The 19,697-nt window shown below is 43.4% G+C and overlaps 1 protein-coding gene and 1 pseudogene across 10 annotated transcripts in view; one reads left to right on the top strand and one right to left on the bottom strand.

Annotated features, from left to right (window-relative positions):
• Window positions 1-18,431, bottom strand: part of CCNY (cyclin Y) — a 326,218-nt gene extending 307,787 nt beyond the window's left edge. For 4 of the 10 annotated variants that reach the window (XM_063781646.1, XM_063781653.1, XM_063781647.1 and 1 more), the window contains exons 1-3: window positions 18,267-18,405; window positions 17,180-17,285; window positions 14,737-14,841 (exon numbers count right to left, since the gene is read on the bottom strand). The gene's annotated coding sequence lies outside the window, so the exon portion shown is untranslated. Of the gene's footprint in view, window positions 1-14,736; window positions 14,842-17,179; window positions 17,286-18,266 lie in introns of all 10 variants that reach the window. The other 6 variants (XM_054660993.2, XM_063781652.1, XM_063781655.1 and 3 more) reach the window with 3 other exon arrangements.
• LOC112204621 (U6 spliceosomal RNA) lies at window positions 14,310-14,404 on the top strand (annotated as a pseudogene).
• Window positions 18,432-19,697: the final 1,266 nt, after the last annotated feature.

Below are 19,697 nucleotides of genomic sequence, written 5' to 3'. Positions count from 1 at the left end.
GTGGAAAGGCCCAGAAATTCACAACTAAAACAACTGTAGAAACCCTAATCTCCACCCATAAACATATACATCATTATTTGTCAAGTTAAAAAGAACACTAATCTTCAGCTTTCTTCTTTATTTATCTAATTTGTTTTCCTTTGACAAGGAAAGAATGAGATTAGTACATAAGATGCCGGAATTATTTCTTCACATTATGTCCATCGCAATAGGTCACCAGTCTACTAATACCCTCACCCTATTCCTAGTCGTTTGATTGTGAAGATTTTCACTGCAGGCAGTCCCCAAATATTTCATCACCATTTGTTAAAAGTAGAGACACAAGGATTCTCTTGCTATCATCCCTCCCCCTTTAAGAAATTAAAACTGCACAGCAAAATGAACTATCATCAGAGTGAAGAGATAAACTACAGAATGGGAGAAAATTTTCCCAACCTATCCATCTGACAGTGGTCTAATATCCAGAGTCCACAAGGAACTTAAATTTACAAGAAAAAACAAAAACGAAAACACCACCACTAAAAACTGGGCAAATGGCCGGGCGCGGTAGCTCAAGCCTGTAATCCCAGCACTTTGGGAAGCCAAGGTGGGTGGATCACCTGAGGTCAGGAGTTTGAGACCAGCCTGGCGAACTTGGCGAAATTAGCCAGGTGTGGTGGTGGGCACCTGTTATCCCAGCTACTTAGAAGGCTGAGACAGGAGAATCGCTTGAACCTGGGAGGCTGACGTTGCAGTGACCCGCGATCACGCCACTGCACTCCAGCATGGGTGACAGAGTGAGACTCTGGCTCAAAAACAAAACAAAACAAAACAAAAAACTGGGCAAAGGACCTGAACAGACACTGCTCAAAAGATATACATGTGGCCAACAAACATATGAAAAAAAAATAAACAATACTGATCATTAGAGAAATGCAAATCAAAACTACAATGAGATACCATCTCATACCAGTCAGAGTGGCTATTATTAAAATGTCAAAAAACAACAGATGCTGGTGAAGTTGCAGAGAAAAAAGAACCTTGTTATACTGTTGGTGGGAATGTATATTAGTTCAACCATTGTGGAAGACAGTGTGGTGATTCTCAAAGACCTAGAGGCAGAAATACCATTTGACCTGACGAGTTAATGGGTGCAGCACACCAACATGGCACATGTATACATACGTAACAAACCTGCACATTGTGCACATGTACCCTAAAACTTAAATTATAATAATAATAAAATAAAAAAAAGAAAGAAATACAATTTGACCCAGCAATCCCATCACTGGGTATATACCCAAAGGAATATAAATCATTCTATTATAAAGATACGTGCCACACATATGTTCACTACAGGACTATTCACAATATCAAAGACATGGAATCAACCTAAATGCCCATCAGTGATAGACTGGATAAAGAAAATGTGGTACATAGACACCATGGAATACTACGCAGCCATAAAAAGCAATGAGATCATGTCCTTTGCGGGGACATGGATAGAGTTGGAAGCCATTCCTCAGCAAACTAATGCAGCATCAGAAAACCAAAACACCACATGTTCTCACTTAGAAGAGGGAGCTGAATGATGAGAACACATAGACACATTGGGAGGAACAACACACACTAGGGCCTGTTGGGGGAGTAGGAAAAGCATCAGGAAGAATAGCTAATGGGTGCTGACCTTAATACTTAGGCCATGGGATGATCTGTGCAGCAAACCACCATGGCACGTGTTTACCTATGTAACAAATCTGCACACCCTGCACATGTATCCCGGAACTTAAAATAAAAATTGAATAAAAATATATACATATAAATAATTTAAAAAAGAAAGTAAAAATGTCTTTAATGATGTATTTTACCTTTTGCTTTCCTTCTGTCCCTTTCCTTTCCTCTCTCCTCCCCTCCCCTTTTTCTTTATTTTATTTTATTTTAAGACAGGGTCTTTGCTCTGCCACTGAGGCTGGAGTACAGTGACACCATCATAGCTCACTGCAGCCTTGAACTCCTTGGCTGAAGCAATCCTCCTACCTCAGCCTCCCGAGTAGCTGGGACTACAGGCACATGCCACCACACTCAGCTAATTTTTAATTTTTTTTTTAATTTTTTATTTTTTGAGACGGAGTCTCACTCTATCGCCCAGGCTGGAGTGCAGTGGCGCGATCTCAGCTCACTGCAAGCTCCACCTCCTGGGTTCACGCCATTCTCCTGCCTCAGCCTCCTGAGTAGCTGGGACCACAGGCGCCCGCCACCACGCCCGGCTAATTTGTTGTATTTTTTAGTAGAGACGGGGTTTCACCATGTTAGCCAGGATGGCCTCGATCTCCTGACCTCGTGATCCACCTGCCTCGGCCTCCCAAATTGCTGGGATTACAGGCGTGAGCCACTGCGCCCGGCTAATTTTTAAATTTTTTGTAGAGACAGGGTCTCATTATATTGCTCAGTCAGGCTGGTCTTGAACTCCTGGGCTCAAGTGATCCTCCTGCCTTGGCCTCACAAAGTGCTGAGATTACAGGTATGAGCCACCACACGTGACCTTTTTTTTTTTTCCTTTTAGAACACTGTTCTTAGAGTGAGAATTTTTTTCATGTTTCATTTCTTCCATATTTTCTCAAGTTGTGGATTGAGTCAAGGTACTTTAAAACTCTTCCGAGAAAAGACTGGTTAAGAGAAGCCTAAGGTGAGTATAATGTTTCTTCAAGATGCTTTCTAGAGAATCTAAAGGAAGTCAATACCAAGATAATCCAAACTTTTAGACTCCCCAGTCCCAATATCAATCAATGATATAATTAGTTTATAATTGACTCATGCTGGCCAGTCACGGCGGCTCACGCCTGTAATCCTAGCACTTTGGGAGGCCGAAGTGGATGCATCACGTGAGGTCAGGAGTTCTAGACCAGCCTAACCAATATGGTGAAACCCCGTCTCTATTAAAATAAATAAATAAATAAGCCAGGCGTGGTGGCGTGCATCTGTAGTCCCAGCTACTCGGGAGGCAGAGACAATAGAATTGCTTGAACCCAGGAGTCAGAGGTTGCAGCAACAGAGTGAGACTGTATCTCAAAAAAATAAATAAATAAATAAAATAAAATGACTCATGTTGACCTTCTGTGTGACACTCATACTATTCTTTTTTTTTTTTTTTTTTTTGAGACAGAGTTTCTGTCGTCCAGGTGGGAGTGCAGAGGTGCCATCTTGGCTCACTGAAGCCTCCTCCTCCTGGGTTCAAGAGATTCTTCTGTCTCAGCTTCCCAAGTAGCTGGGACTACAGGCATGCGCCACCATGCCCAGGTAATTTTTGTATTTTTAGTAGAGATGGGGTTTTGCCATGTTGCCCAGGCTGGTCTCGAACTCCTGATCTCTCTTTTTATTTTATTTTATTTTTTTGAGATGAAGTTTCGCTCTTTTTGACCAGGCTGGAGTGCAATGGCACCATCTCAGCTCGCCGCAACCTCCACCTCCCTGGTTCAAGTAATTCTCTTGCCTTAGCCTCCCAAGTAGCTGGGATTACAGGCATGCACCACCATGCCTGGCTAATTTTTGTGTTTTTAGTAGAGACGGGTTTTTGCCATTTTGGCCAGGCTGGTCTTGAACTCCTGACCTCAGGTCATCTGCCTGCATTGGCCTCCCAAAGTTCTGGGATTACAGGCATGAGCCACTGTGCCTGGCCTATTCAGTTATCTATATTCCGTTAATTTTTTTTAGAGATTGGGTCTCCCTTTGTCACCCAAGCTGGAATACAACAGCATCATGGTGGCTCACTGTAGCCTCGACCTCCTGGGATCAAGCAATCCTCCTGCTTCAGCCTCCTGAGTAGTTAAGACTACAGGCATGAGCCACCAAGCCTGGTTAATTTTTTAAATTTTTTGTAGGCCAGGTGTGGTGTCTCATGCCTGTAATCCCAGCACTTTGGGAGGCCAAGGTGGGTGGATCACCTGAGGTCAGGAGTTTGAGACCAGCCTGGCCAACATGGCAAAACCCTGTCTCTACTAAAAATACAAAAATTAGCCAGGTGTGTTAGCACATGCCTGTAATCTCAGCTACTTGGGAAGCTGAGGCAGGAAAATCGCTTGAACCCAGGAGGCGGAGGTTGCTGTGAGCTGAGATCACACCAGGCTGCACTCCAGCCTCAGCGACAGACTCCATCTCAAAAAAAAAAAAAAATTTTTTTTTTTTTTTCAGAGACAGGGTCTTGCTATGTTGTCCAGGCTGGTCTCAAACTGCTGACCTCAAGCGATCCTCCTTCCTCAACCTGCCAAAGCTATTCAGTTTTGTTTTGTTTTCTTTTGTTTTTTTAAGGCAGATTATTGCTCTGTCACCTAGGCGGAGTGCAGTAGCACAATCACGGCTCACTGTGGCCTCAACTTCCTGGGCTCAAGTGATCCTCCCACTTTGGCCTCCCATGTAGCCAGGACCACAGGTGTGCACCACCATGCCCAGCTCATTGTTTTATTTTTTGTAGAGACGGGGTCTCACAAGGTTGCCGTGGCTGGTTTTGAACTTCTGGCTTTGAGCAATCTTCCTGCCCAAGTTTTGGGATTATAGATTTGAGCCACAGAACCCGGGCCACTGTTCACACACTTAACACACCAAGCCTTGCAGGAACTGCCACAATCTTTAAATGGAACTATCAGCTTCTGATGTAACTCAAGGATCCCAAAAGTCCCTTCCATTACGCGTTGGTCAGGATTTGGATGTGGAGAAGAGAAGTTATGTCCTGGTGACAGGCCCTTCCTGGCAATGTTAACTGGGCAGTTATTCTAAACCACATCAAATGACCTGATTGACCTCAGATGGGGCACAGGCGCTTACATTCTTCTAAAGTTTCCCAGGCAATTTTCATGCACAGCCAGCATTTAAAACTCTTTTCTTAGGGTGAAACCCATATCTTAGTTTGCCAACTGGATGCTTTCTCAACTTCCCAGATCCCTGATCGGGGTCCCAGATGTGACATACTATTGCAATTCTGGGAGGGGAGGGGAGTGGTGGGAGTGACGGGAATGATGGTGTCAGCCCAGTCGGCCCCTGGCAGGATGGGTGCAATAGTGGGAGCAGGGGCAGCCTTGCAGAGGTAGGCTCTTACATACAGCATTTGGTCTGTGCTTTAACCCAAATGTAAGTCCCATGATTCAAGAGTCTTTTCTCCCTGTGGTCCTGTCTGACTCAGACTCTGAGAAGAGCTGGCAGGAATGAGTTCATCAAATGCCTTGGTCATGATAGGAAGGATGAGGTAGCATGATACCACAAAAGGCATGGGGGAGAGGAGAAAAGAGAGAAAAGAGAGCACCAGAAAAGAACAGAAAAAGGCACTGAAGGTGGAAGTAGAAAGACAAAGCATGAACAGGATCAAATTCTTAGTCCCAACTTAGAGATTGCCATGCTTTCTCTGACCCTGGTAGTTTTGCTTTCTTCCTGGGACATTAGTATAATAGAAAATGGCTGTAAGAGTTTGAAGAGCAAGTGATTTTTCTGAGCCAATGGGATGCCCCAGGGTCCCTTTAAAAAAAAAAAAAAAGTATGTAGTTTGATTATGCGTAAAATTTCCTTAAGAAGAGCCCACATTTTCTTTTCTACATTAAAAAAAAAAACTAGGACTGGGGCTGGGTCCAGTGGCTCAAGCCTGTAATCCCAGCACTTTGGGAGGCCGAGGCAGGCGGATCACTTGAGGCCAGGAGTTCGAGACCAGCCTGGCCAACATGGCCAAACCTCGTCTCTAAAAAAAAAAAAAAAAAAAAAAAAAAAAAAAAAAAAATTAGCCAGGCATGATGGCGTGTGTCTGTAATCCCAGCTACTTGGAAGGCTGAGGCAGGAGAATCACTTGAACCCAGGAGGTGGAGGTTGCAGTGAGCCAAGATCATGCCACTGCACTCCAGCCTGGGTGACAGAGCAAGACTCTGTCTCAAAAAAAAAAAAAAACAACCAGGACTGGGTGTGGTGGTTTCTGCTGATAATCCCAGCACTTTGTGAAGCTTGAGCCCAGGAGTTCAAGACCAGCTTGGGCAACATAGTGAGATCCCATCTCTACAGAAAATTTAAAAACCAGCCAAGCATGGTGGTGCACTCCTAGCTACTCAAGAGGCTGAGGTGGGAGGATCACTTGACTCTAGGAAGTCAAGGCCACAGTGAATAAATAAGGCTGAAAATAAAACCCCACCCAAGGAAAAATAACAAGATTTAAAGCTATACTTTCAAACAAAGGCCTGGACAGAGGATTCTGGAAAGATGATCAAATAGGAAGCACCAAGAATCGGTCTCCCTATCTCAATAATAATTACCCGGGCAGAATCTCTTTGTCATAACTGTTTTAGAACTCTGGAATCTATTGAAGACTTACAGCTTTCAGAAGAATGACTTAGATGGTAAATTGTGGTTAATTTTGGTCAATTTCAGCTCTTGGTGCGGTAGCAGCTACCCTTTTCCTCACCACCTTTCCCCACGGCAGGCAGCAGTGCATGTGTTTCCTTTTTTTTTTTTTTAAGACAGTCTCTCTCTGTCACCCAGGCTGGAGTGCAGTGGCTCGATCTCAGCTCACTGCAAACTCCGCCTCCCAGGTTCAATCGATTCTCCTGCCTCAGCCTCCCGAGTAGCTGGGACTACAGGCTCATGCCACCACACCCAGCTTATTTTTGTATTTTTAGTAGAGACAGGGTTTCACTATGTTGGCCAGGCTGGTCTTGAACTCCTGACCTCATGATCCGCCCACCTCAGCCTCCCAAAGTGCTGGGAAAGGCGTGAGCCACTGCACCACACATGTGTTTCTAAGGCAGATTGAACCAACTTGCAGGAGCCAGGGTCGGCAAAGAAGCCCTGTCCTCCAACTATTAGGAATCTCCACAAATATCAGAATCACTGGTTGCTGCTTTTGATTACAGAGGCAAAAACAAGCAGGTGGACGATTTTGTTGCACCTCTGTCATTGTGGCAAGACCCTCCTCCTCTGGAAATGAAGGGCCAGTGCCCTTCCCCCACCTTCATTTTTTCTTTCTTTCCCCCTTGGGAGTCAGATACTAAAGTCTGGGATAGTCAAAAGCAACTGCATATACAGGGAAAATTAGGAAGTACTCACATCTGCCCAGGGAAAGGCGCAGGCTCAGAAGAGGCCTCAGAAGACATCAGCTTTTCACCTCAGCCTGACTTCTTGTCACAAAGGCAGTTGTTAACAACAACAACAATAAACAAAAACCATAACAAAGAACAGCAAACTCTGAGAATCTGATTTCCAGAGTTACTGTGTTTTATTTATTTATTTAGAGACAGAGTCTCACTCTGTCGCCCAGGCTGGAGTGCAGTGGCATGATTTTGGCTCACTGCCAAAACCTCTGCCTCCCAAAGAAACAAAAAAATTCTAGAGCTGAAAAGCACAATAAAATGAAAAATTCACTAGAGGGATTCAAAGGCAGATTTGAGCAGGCAGAAGGAGGAGTCAGTAAAGTTAAAGAAAAGACAGTGGAAATTATTGAGTCTAAGGAACAGAAGGAAAAAAGATTGAAGAAAAGTAAACAGAATCTAAGGGACTTGTGGGACACCACCAAGTAGACCAACATACATATTGTGGAAGTCTAATCCCAGAAGAAGAAGAGGAAAGCCAAGAGAATATTCAAAGAAGTAATGGCTGAAAACATCCCAAACTTGATGAAAGATATGAATATAAACATACAAGAAGCTCGATAAACTCCAGGTAAGATAAACTCAGAGACTCACACCAAGACACATTAGAATCAGACTTTTGAAAGACAAAGAGAAAATCTTGAGAGCAGCAAGAGGGAAGGGGTTCATCACATACAAGGGTCTCTCAATAAGACTGTCAGCACATTTCTCCCAGAGACTCTGCAGGCCAGAAGACAGTGAGCCAAGGTATGCAAAGTGCTAAAAGAAAGCAAAACAAACAACAACAAGAATCTTGTATTTGGCTTAACAGTTCTTCAAAAGTGAGGGAGAAATTAAGACCTTCCCAGATAAAAAATGAGGGAGAGCTGGGTGTGGTGGTATGTGCCTGCAATCCTGGTTGCTCAGGAGACTGAGGAGAGAGGATCACCCGAGCCCAGGAGTCTGAGACCAGCCTGAGTAACATAGCGAGATCCTGTCTCAAAAAAAAAAAAACAGAAAGAGAGAGAAAGAGAGAGAGAAAGAAAGGAAAAAAAGAAAGGGAGAAAGAGAGAGAGAAAGAAAGAGAGAGGAAGGAAGGGAGGGAGGGAGGGAGGGAGGGAGGAGAAAAGAAAAGAAAAAAGAAAAGAAAGAGAGAATTACCACTAGACCTGCCCCACAATAAATGCTCAAGAAAGTCATACAGTGTGAAATGTAAGGACATTAGGCAGTAACTGGAAGCCATATGGAGAAACAAAGATTTCAATAAAGGTAAATACATGGGCCATTATAAAAGGTGGTATTATTGTAACAAGGGTTTTTGACTTCACTTTTTGTTTTCTATATGATAGACTATATGATAGTCTCTTAAGAGACTATACATTTTTTAAAATTAGTCAAAAATCTAGTATTATCATAACTTTGAGTTGTAATTCCACATTTTGTTTTTTACTTTTAAGACACAAATGCACTTAAAATAATTATTAGTTTATGGCTTGGGGCAGCACATTATAAACATGTAATTTCGTGACACCAACAATCAAGAGGAGTGAGGACCTAGCTATAAAGGAGTGGAATTTTTTTTTTTTTTTTAATGTTTTATTTTTGAGACAGAGTCTCTCTCTGTCGCCCAGGCTGGAGTTCAGTGGCACGATCTCAGCTCACTGCAACCTCCGCCTCCTGGGTTCAAGCAGTTCTCTGCCTCAGCCTCCCTAGTAGCTGGGATTACAGGCACCCGCCACCACACCCAGCTAATTTTTGTATTTTTAGTAGAGATGGGGTTTCACCATCCTGGCCAGGCTGGTCTTGAACTCCTGACCTTGTGATCCAGCCACCTTGACCCCCCAGAGTGCTGGAATTACAGGTGTGAGCCGCCGCCCACCCTTGTATGTTAAGTTAAAGTGGTATAAATCCAAATTAGAATTTTATAACTTTAGGAAGTTAAATGCGATCTCCATGGTAACCAGAGAAAATAGTTGTAGATATACACACAACGAAATGAGAAATTAACTTAGATGTTCCACTATAAAAAATCAAGTAAACACAAAAGATAGTAACCAGGAAGCATGGGACAAAAAAGTTATAAGGCATATAGAAAAAAATAGCAAAATGACAGAAAACCCACCTTATCAGTGATCTCTTTAAATGTAAATGAATTAAATTCTCCAATCAAAAATCAGAGATTAGCAGCATAGATAAAGCACCTGATCCACTTATATGCTATCTTCAGATGATTTTTATTAGATCCAAAGACACAATCCATTGGAAGTGAAAAAATGGAAAAAGATATTCCATGCAAATAGTAAGTAAAATAGGCCAGGGATGGCTATACTAATATTAGACAAAATAGACTTTAAATTTTTTAAAGTTACAATTGACAAAGAAAGACATTATAGATTAATAAAAAGGTTCAGTACAGCAAGAAGATTTAATAATTATATGGCTGGAGGCAGTGGCTCACACCTGTAATCCCAGTATTTTGGGAGGCTGAGGTGGTCAAATCGCTTGAGCCCAGGAGTTCGAGACCGGTCTGGGCAACATGGTGAAATCCCATCTCTACAAAAAATTTTAAAAATTAGCCAGGCATGGTGGCACATGCATGTGGTCCCAGCTACTTGAGAGGCTGAGGTGGGAGGATCACTTGAGCCCAGGAGGTTGAGGCCACAGTAAGCCTTAATCATGCCACTGCACTCCAGCCTGGGCAGCAGGGAGAGAACGTCTCTGAAAATTATAAACATTTGTTGGGTGTGGTGGCTCATGCCTGTAATCTCAGCACTTTGGGAGACCGAGGCAGGTGGATCACCTGAGGTCAGGAGTTCAAGACCAGCCTGACCAATATGATAAAACCCCATCTCACTAAAACAATGCGGAAATTAGCCAGGCGTGGTGGTGTGTGCCTGTAGTCCCAGAATCGCTTGAACCTGGGAGGTGGAGGTTGAAATGAGCCGAGATCGTGCCACTTCACTCCAGACCGGGTGACAGAGCGGGACTCTGTCTCAAAAAAAAAAAAAAATTATAAATATCTATGCACCTCACAGACCATCAAAATATGTAAAGCACAAACTAATAGACTTGAAGGGAGAAATAAACAGTTCTAGGATAACAGTTGTAGACTTTAATGCCCCACTGTCAATAATGGATAGAACAACCAGACAGAAGATAAGTAAGGAAATAGACGATTTAACAAAATAAACCAACTGTCTGTCTGTTAGACATATACAGACATAGAACAGTCTACCCAACAACAACAGGATACACACTTGTCTCAGGTGTACATGGAAAGTTACCCAGGGTAGACCCTTTGTTAGGCCACAACCCAACGGTCGATTGTTTAAAATATCATACAACGTATCCTCTCTGACCACAATGGAATAAAGGTAGAAATCAATTACAGAAATAAAACTGGAAAATTCATAGAAATTAAACAACACACCTTTTTTTTTTCTTTTTTTCTTTCCTTTTTTTTTTTTTTTTTTTTTGAGACAGGGTCTCACTCTTTCCCCCAGACTGGAGTGCAGTGGCACGATCACAGCTCACTGCAGCCTTAACCTCCCTGGGGGCTCAGTGATCCTCCCACATCAACCTCCCGAGTAGCTGGGACTACAGGCTCAGTCCACCATGTCTGGCTAATTTTTGTATTTTTTTGTAGAGACAGGGTCTTGCCATGTTGTCCAGGCTGGTCTTGAACTCCTGGGCTCAAGCAATCCACTGGCCTCCCAAAGTGCTGAGACTACAGGCATGAGTCACTGCACCCAGCCTAATTATTTTATCATCAAATTAGATGACAAGGAATTATGTGCTAAAGAAAAAAATAACATATAGTAGGTCAGCATTACCAGACTAGGCATTCATCACACCATTCTCAACTCACAGGAAAGCAACCGGTCAGAAAAATTAGGAAATTTCAGAAATAATATCTCATTACAGCATAATTTTTTTCACTAAAACAAAATAAAAATGAAGCTGCAGCCAAAATAAATTTCCAAATGGCTCATTTGTTAGGCAAGCAAACACATTTACTGATGGTGAATTAATTAAATCATATTTAATTTCAGAAGCCAAAGAAATGTGTCCAGAGAAAATAAACTAGTTGAAGACTATTCACTTTTCGGTAAAAAACAGTCACTCAAGGCCGGGTGCGGTGGCTCATGCCTGTAATCCCAGCACTTTGGGAGGCTGAGGCCGGCGGATCACAAGGTTAGGAGATCGAGACCATCCTGGTTAATACGGTGAAACCCCATCTCTACTAAAAATACAAAAAATTAGCTGGGCATGGTGGCAGGCGCCCGTAGTCCCAGCTACTCAGGAGGCTGAGGCAGGAGAATGGCGTGAACCCGGGAGGCAGAGGTTGCAGTGAGCCGAGATCACACCACTACACTCCAGCCTGGGCGACAGAGTGAGACTCCGTCTCAAAAAAAAAAAAAAACAGTTGCTCAAACAGTTGAGGATATTGAGAGCAACATCAATAGCCAATTTTAAAACAACGCAAATGATTTTGAGTGATTTTCCTTGGCTTCTAATGACTCAACAGGTATTTCCAACTATTCAGTTGTTGTTTATTCAAGGAGTCAATGCCTGGTTTGAGTCACTGAATGTTAGCCTCTGTGAATGGTCTACATGGAATAAATATAATTGAGAATATTTTCAGAGAACTCGAGAAAACACCATGAGATTCCCTCATGGGGAATCTACTAAGATGTGTTAAAATGGATAGTGATTAAAATCAGGTGTGGTGGCTCATGCCTGTAATCCCAATGCTTTAGGAGGTCAAGGTGGGAGGATGGCTTGAAGTCAGGAGTTCAAGACCAGCCTAGGCAACAAAGAGAGACTCCCCCCCCAACACACCCATCTCTACAAAAAAAAAAAAAGAAATTAGTGAGCATGCTGGTGCATGCCTGTAGTCACAGCTACACAGGAGGCTAGGGTAGGAGGCTCGCTTGAGCCCAGGAGCTGGATGCTATAGTGAGCTGTGATAGCACAACTGCACTCCAGCCTAGATGACAGAGTGAGATCCTATCCCAAAAAAAATTACGTGGAGAAGACAAAGGCCTAGTTTAACAAATTTACAAAGTTTTTTTAAAATTCAAGGTGTTGGAAGACTTCTTTGTATTCATTGTACTAGTCATCAACAGGTACATATGTGAAAAATATTTGACTCTATCATGTGTTATTCAACCAATAGTGTCAGCAGTGAACTTCATTTGTTCTCATGGACTTAATAGTGTTCAGTCCTGTGAATTTTTGTCATAAATAGAAGCAAATATCCTCATTTGCCCTATCACACAGCATTCGATGGTTTTGTAGTGGTAAAATTGTATGGAATATTTTTTTAACCTCATAGTTAAGATACAAATTTTTCTAAATGAGGACTTTCCGCGACCACTACAATTCTGAATGGCTTTGGAAAGTAGCTTCTGCTGCAGACTTGATAATGTTTCTTAATGAATTAAGACTCAAACTACAAGACGAAACAGAGGTTGTATACAAAACTGCTATTCAATAAAGTCATTTGGATGACAACAATGCGGTTGGAACCATAAGCAATATCCAGCCGCTTTATTTACTCCCTCTGCTGTCAAAAATTAAAACAAGAAGCAAGATCTCCATCCAGTACAAATTTGCAGAGAATATATTTTCCAATACTGTTCCAGCAATATTTTTCATACCTCAATGCAAGTGCAAAGGATATTCTCATTTTTTTTTTTTTTTTTTTTTTTTGAGACGGAGTCTTGCTCTGTCACCCAGGCTGGAGTGCAGTGGCGCGATCTCAGCTCACTGCAAGCTCCGCTTCCCAGGTTCACGCCATTCTCCTGCCTCAGCCTCCCGAGTAGCTGGGACTACAGGCGCCAGCCACCACGCCTGGCTAATTTTTTTGTATTTTTAGTAGAGACGGGGTTTCACCATGTTAGCCAGTTTGGCCCCAATCTCCTGACCTCGTCATCTGCCCACCTCGGCCTCCCAAAGTGCTGGGATTACAGGCCTGAGCCACCGCGCCCGGCCAGGATATTCTCATATTTCAAAACCCATTTAACTGTGCTGTTGAGGAGCCTCTATATAACCTTTGAGGGGAAATGATTAATCTGCAGTGTAGTAATGTGTTAAAAGGCAAATATCAAAGAAAGAATACAATAAAATTCTATAAATGCCCTCAAGCAATGAATATAGACAATTAAAATCTTATGCTATGATTGATATCAGTGTCCAGCAGTATCTTGTGTGAAAAAGACATTTCCTTGTTTTGTAAGTACCTATATAATACCTTAATTTGCCTGTTAGTCTACAAAGCCTATAAATAGTTACTATCTTGTTCTTTGCAGAAAATAGAAAAGCCCCTCCTCTAGAGGGCTGTAGGTGTCTGAAAGTTGCAGAAAAATATCATTAAAAGTTGTGTTGAAGGCTGGGCACAGTGGCTGATGCCTGCAATCCTAGCAGTTTGGGCCGCCGAAACAGGCAGATCACTTGCACCCAGGGGTTCAAGACCAGCCTGGGCAACATAATGAAACTCCATCTCTACAAAAAGTACAAAAATTAACCAGGAGTGGTGGCTCATGCCTGTAGTCCCAGCTACTCGAGAGGTTGAGGTGGGAGGATCTCTTAAGCCCGTGAGATCAAGGCTGCAGTGAGCTGTGATTGTACCACTGTCTTCCAGCCTGCATGACAGAGCGAGATCCCGTCTCAAAAAAAAAAAAAAAAAAAAAAAAAAAAGTGACATTGAAGGATTGCTTGCTAGGGAAAGTTTGGTTAAGTATAAAGTCTAATTATTCCAATTTAGCAAACAAAACCTTATCTGCAGTCATGTTACTTTAATCAAAAATAAAAGTGCACCTGAAGCTACATCTTTCTACTACTATAAACCTAACATGAGCAATTTAGTTTTAGCAAACAACACCATCTGTCTCATCGGTGCTGCCAATTCTAATTTTTATTAGTTTTATAGTTTTGTTTGTATTTCATTTGTACATTTTGTATTGGATTCAGACACCAATAACACTAAGGAATTTAATATTATATTTGCTCATATGTATGTAACATTATATTTAAAATAGCCTTTATTTATTTCTGTCGAGATGTGGTTTCACTATATTGCCTGGGCTGGTCTCAAACTCCCCAGCTAAAGCAACCCTCCGGCCTCCACCTCCCAATGTGCTGAGATTTCAGGTGTGAGCTACTGCACCTGGCCAAAAAATAGTCTTAAGTCACAACTCTAAGGTGGACATTTATTTTTCCTTATAAGCATCCAGTTAAATATTCGAATTTGAATGGGAATGATACAGAGAAGATTAGCATGGCCCCTGGGCAAGGATGACATGCAAATTCATGAAGAGTTCCATATTTTAATAAAATCTTGAGATGACATTCACCTTAAAAATCCATCCATCAATCAATACTTGATTTTGAGAAAACATTGCCTGAAGTTGAACATCCCCCCAAGATCAGAGCAATTGTCTCAATCAGGTGTTAGATGTGAACATGAATGCGAAGCCCTGAATCTTCCCAGATGTATTTTCACTTACTGAAAAGGAACCTTACGAATACACATAAATCTGTTACTTTGAGAAGTGTGAAAAAGCTAAGTGCAGTACTTCTCACCAAGTGGTCATGGAAATGGCAGAATGTCAGGAAGAGGCTCTATTAGGCAGAATTGACCTTGACAGCAGTCTGGGCTTACCTCTTCAGATGCAGCAGTTCTCAGACTGAACGTGCACAGAATTACCTGGAGAGCTTGTTTAACAGGTTCTCAAACTTCTCTTCCAAAGATTTTCACCCGGCAGTTCTAGAATGAGACGCAGGGATATGTATTTATAGTAAACATCTCAGAAGATTCTGACTCTGAGGATACATGGACCACCATATTTTGAGAAAAATGCCCTCATGACTCCTGATTTTCATGGCTTCATTCTGTCCTTCACTTTATTATTTATTTATTTATTGAGACGGAGTCTCATTCTATTGCCCAGGCTGGAGTGCAGTGGTGCGATCTTGACTCACTGCAACCTCTGACCTCCAGGTTCAAGTGATTCTCCTGCCTCAGCCTCCCAGGTAGCTGGGATTACAGGAGCAAGCCACCACACCCGACTAATTCTTTTTTTTTTTTTTTTTGAGATGGAGTCTCACTCTGTCACCGAGGCTGGAGTGCAGTGGCATGATCTTGGCTCACTGCAAGCTCTGCCTCCCGGGTTCACGCCACTCTCCTGCCTCAGCCTCCCCAGCAGCTGGGACTACAGGCACCCGCCACCATGCCCAGCTAATTTTTTGTATTTTTAGTAGAGATGGGGTTTCACCATGTTAGCCAGGATGGTCTCGATCTCCTGACCTTGTGATGCGCCTGCCTCAGCCTCCCAAAGTGCTGGGATTACAGGCGTGAGCCACCGCACCCGGCCACACCCGGCTAATTTTTGTATTTTTAGTGGAGACAGGGTTTCACCATGTTGGCCAGGCTGGTCTCAAACTCCTGACCTCAAGCAGTCTGCCTCCCTCAGTCTCCCAAAGTGCTGGGATTACAGGTGTGAGACACCGCGCTCCGTCTCACTTTAGATCCCAGATCTTTTTCAAAGCTGCGAGGTTGTTTTTTTTCTGCAAGGACTCCCTACTGTACAAGGTGAAGCAGGAAGAGGTCAGCCATTCTATCTTGCTATTCTCTTCATCATTGTCATAAATCCTAAACCACATTTTCTGCAGAACATTCTAGAATATAACAGTATCTTGGGCTATTTTGTTTGTAACTAACTAGAAGTAATTTTCTTGCTTTCAGGTTTAAAAATTCAAATACCCCAAATAAGTCAACTTGCAGTTAAGAAATAAAATGTGACCAAGACTCATTCTCTATCATTCTAGTTATTTTTTTAAAGTCTTAAACAACATAAACAATCTACACAGTCTTCCATTTAGGGATTTTCTGTAATCTCCACTGAAGTTTTATACATACACAAAAAAGCCCTTGCTTCATTGCTTGCAAAACAGATGAATACCATCATTTTAGGCCAAAATAATTAGTCCAGCCCATGCTTAGTGGTTAATATTAATATAAAACCTCTACAACTCAACATTAGTCTCAATATAAGGCATCAAAAACCTAGTGTTGGCAGGGAGCAGTGCCTCACACCTGTAACCTCAGCACTTTGGGAGGCCGAGACAGGTGGATTGTTTGAGTTCAGGAATTCGAGACCAGCCTGGGCAACATGTTAAGACCTGCCTCCCTCATCTCTACTAAATTTCAAAAAAAATTAGCCAGGAGTGGTGGCATGCGCCTGTTGGGGTTGAGGTGGGAGAATCGCTTGAGCCTGCGAGGTGGAGGTTGCAGTGAGCCTAGATCATGCCACTGCACTCTAGCCTGGGCAACAGAGTGAGACCCTATCACTGAACCAAACAAAACAAACCTAGTGTCACTAAAAAAGACTTTTAAAAAGTGTAAAATTCAGGCCACTTCCTAAGCAAACATTGCTGAGGAAACCAAAGTGTTAGTTTGATTTTCTTTTTCTTTTTTAGAGACAACGTCTCACTGTGTTGCTCAGGCTGGAGTGTGGTGGCATGATCACGGCTCACTGCAGCGTCAGCCTCCTGGGATCAAGTGATCCTCTGGCCTTGGCCTCCCAAAGTGCTGGGATTACAGGTTTGAGCCACACTGCACCCAGCCCTAGTCTGATTTTCTTTTCTTTTCTTTCTTTCTTTTTTTTGAGAGGGAGTTTCACTCTTGTTGCCCAGGCTGGAGTGCAATGGAATGATGACCTCGGCTCACTGCAACCTCCTCCTCCCAGGTTCAAGAAATTCTCCTGCCTTAGCGTCCCAAGTAGGTGGGATTACAGGCATGCACCACCATGCCCAGCTAATTTTTTTGTATTTTTTGTAGAGATGGGGTTTCGCTGTGTTAGCCAGGCTGGTCTTGAACTCCTGACCTCAGGTGATCTGCCCACCTCGGCCTCCCAAAGTGCTGGGATTACAGGCGTGAGCCACCGCGCCCAGCCCCTAGTCTGATTTTCAATGAGTATGTTCCTCCACTGCCAGTCCCCACAACCTACTGCCTGTTAAAACACAAAGCATTTATTAGACACAAAAGGTTTTTCTAGGAAGGGAAATAATTTTTAGCACTGGAAAATGACAGAGTCAAGGCTCACCTGGTAGCAAAAAGCTCTGGGGCGATGACTTCTAGTCCCAGTTCAGCTCTTGATGTTGACGTGACCGGAGGGGATGGGTTCACTGCACGATTTCCTGGCTGTGAACCTAGAAGAGCAAGGACCTTGCTTTTCCAAGGAACCCCAAGTGTGGCACATAAAGTGATGGTGAAATAACAGCCTTGGTGTTTGTGACAGTTCCTGCACCCCTTCCGATGGCTCTGCCATTCGGATTATTCACCACTTGTTTATTCTCAATTTCTTTCTCTATTTTTCTTTTTTTTTTTTTCATTTATTTATTCTTTTCTTTCTTTCTTTCTTTCTTTTTTTTTTTTTTTTTTTGAGATGGAGTCTTGCTCTGTCACCCAGGCTGGAGTGCAGTGGCGCCATATCTGCTCACTGCAAGCTCCACCTCCTGGGTTTACGCCATTCTCCTGCCTCAGCCTCCCAAGTAGCTGGGACTACAGGCACCTACCACCACGCCCAGCTAATTTTTTGTATTTTTAGTAGAGACGGGGTTTCACCGTGTTAGCCAGGATGGTCTCGATCTCCTGACCTTGTGATCCACCCACCTCGGCCTCCCAAAGTGCTGGGATTACAGGTGTGATTTTTTTCATTTATTTCTTTATTTATCTAGAGACAAGGTCTCACTCTGTCACCCAGGCTGGAGTGCAGTGGTGCAATCCTAGCTCACTGCAGCCTCAAACTCCTGGGCTCAAGTGATCCTCCCACCTCAGCCTCCCCAAGTAGCTGGGACTACAGGTGTGCACCACCGTGCCTGGCTAATTTTTAAACTTTTGGAGACACAGGGTCTCACTATGTTGGTCTTGAACTCCTGGGCTCCAGTGATTCTCCCACCTCAGCCTCCCAAAGTGCTGGGATTACATGCATGAGCCACTGTGCCTGGCCCTATTCTCAATTTCCACACCTTCTCTAGATCATGCCCTGTTCCCTGACCTCTCAAGTCTCCTGGCTGCAGTCTCTGCTAGTGCACCGCCCAAGCAAGCTTTTCACAAACATGACTCCTAACTCCCCAGTCCCCCTCCTCCCCAAGCGTTCTCAGGCCTGGCTCCTGTCACACAGAGCTCACCTCCATGCCTCTGCCCCTGCTGTCCCCGGACAAGCCCCCCAGCCAGGCGGCTCTCAACCTGGTGGCCTTAGTATGGTCTTCCTGGCACGAGGCTCACATCTCTCCTGACTCCCACCCACTCATCCCTTCCAGAGTCACCCTGTGTACACTGTAATAATGCCCCTTGTGTGTCATCACTAGGTCATGGCCCTCCTCAGGGCCTGGATCTCCCCTAACTTCCCTTGGGTTCCTGGTGCTCTGTGTACAGTGCACCATCTCCTCCCCGCTCTACCCGCCATGGTAATTAGAGGTTAGACTTGTCATTCTTCAATGATTTGGCCTGTAAATTTGGGTTGATGAAAGATGAGTTGAATGGAAAAAGGACACAGCTTCAGGAAACCTAGAATACCCTGATTTTTATCCTCACCCTCAAGTATCCTATTTCACACATGTCTAAAGATCAACTTACTTCCCAAGGTTTTTCTTTGCTAAATAGATTCCTTCTTTTCTTTCTTTTCTTTTTCTTTTTTTTCTTTTTTGAGATGGCGTCTCGCTCCGTCACCCAGGCTGGAGTGCAGTGGTGCGTTCTCAGCTCACGGCAACCTCCGCCTCCTGGGTTCAAGAGATTATCCTGCCTCAGCTTCCCGAATAGCTGAGATCACAGGCGTGTGCTAACATGCCCGGCTAATTTTTGTATTTTTAGTAGAGACGAGGTTTCACCATGTTGGCCAGGCTGATCTCGAATTCTTGACCTCAGATGATCCACCCGCCTCAGCCTCCCGAAGTGCTGAGATACAGGCGTGAGCCACTGTGTCTGGCCAGATTTCCTCTTAATCAATAAACATTTCACAATGACAAACACTATGAACTAAAAATATCATTGTAGCTTAGTATTTGTCCTTATAGCATCACATTTTATATTTGGGAGGTGGTATGGTTTGGATCTGTGTCCCCGCCTAGATTTCATGTCAAACTGTAATCCCCAGTGTTGGCGGTGGGGACCGGTGGAAGTGATTGGATCATGGGGCAGAATGTTTTACCCCCAGCCCCTTGGTGCTAGTTCTCGCAAGATCGGGTTGTTTTAAAGTGCGTGGCAACTCCCCTCTCTCGCTCTTGCTCCTCCGGCCATGTAACCTGTGGGCTCCCCCTTCCCCTTCCGCCATGATTGTAAGTTTCCTGAGGCCTCTCCAGAAGCCGAGCAGATGATAGAATCATGCTTTCTGTATAACCTGTGGAACCATAAGCCAATTAAACCTCTTTTCTTTATAAATTACTCAGTCTCAGGTATGTATTTATAACAGTTCAAGAATGAACTAATACGGGAGTGTATCCATATGATTCATTATTGTATATGGAAGCAGTAACATCCCACTAATGGGGCATCATAGAGAAGGGATACATCCCCTATAAGTGACATTTCTGGATAAATGAAGATGACCACCAGTCCTTTGG

Source organism: Pan troglodytes, chromosome 8 (assembly GCF_028858775.2).
Source record: "Pan troglodytes isolate AG18354 chromosome 8, NHGRI_mPanTro3-v2.0_pri, whole genome shotgun sequence".
Taxonomy (NCBI): Eukaryota; Metazoa; Chordata; class Mammalia; order Primates; family Hominidae; genus Pan; species Pan troglodytes.
The sequence above is the reverse complement of the archived record's forward strand: the minus strand, read 5'-3'. Positions and strand labels throughout refer to the sequence as shown.